Here is a 626-nt window from a genome sequence, read left to right on the forward strand (position 1 = left end):
ATCACCTCTCATTCTTCTAAACTCCAGAGAGTATCGGCCCAATCTCCTCAATCTCCCCTCATAGGACAACCCTTTCATCACAGGGATCTATCTGCTGCCAGGGGCAAAGAAAGATTCCTGGTAGAAGCCTGACGGGTCTACATCTCCCACAATGTTGACCAGATCTGGAAGGGGAAGTGGAAAGAGGTCGTTGCTTTTTTAAATTCATTCATGGGATGTGGGCGTCGCTGGCAAGGCCAGCATTTATTGTCCATCCCTAGTTGCCCCTTGAGAAGGTGGTGGTGAGCCGCCTTCTTGAACCGCTGCAGTCCGTGTGGTGAAGGTGCTCCCACAGTGCTGTTAGGGAGGGAGTTCCAGGATTCGGACCCAGCGACGATGAAGGAACGGCCGATATATTTCCAAGTCGGGATGGTGTGTGTGACTCGGAGGTGGAACTTGGAGGTGGTGGTGTTCCCATGCGCCTGCTGCCCTCGTCCTTCGAGGTGGAAGAGGTGGCGGGTTTGGGAGGTGCTGCCGAAGAAGTCTTGGCGAGTTGCTGCAGTGCATCTTGTAGATGGTCCACACTGCAGCCACGGTGCGCCGGTGGTGGAGGGAGTGAATGTTTAAGGTGCCGATCAAGTGGGGCT

Source organism: Somniosus microcephalus, unplaced genomic scaffold (assembly GCF_052327205.1).
Source record: "Somniosus microcephalus isolate GS21.2 unplaced genomic scaffold, FLI_Smic_1.0 unresolved_chr9, whole genome shotgun sequence".
NCBI lineage: Eukaryota > Metazoa > Chordata > Chondrichthyes > Squaliformes > Somniosidae > Somniosus > Somniosus microcephalus.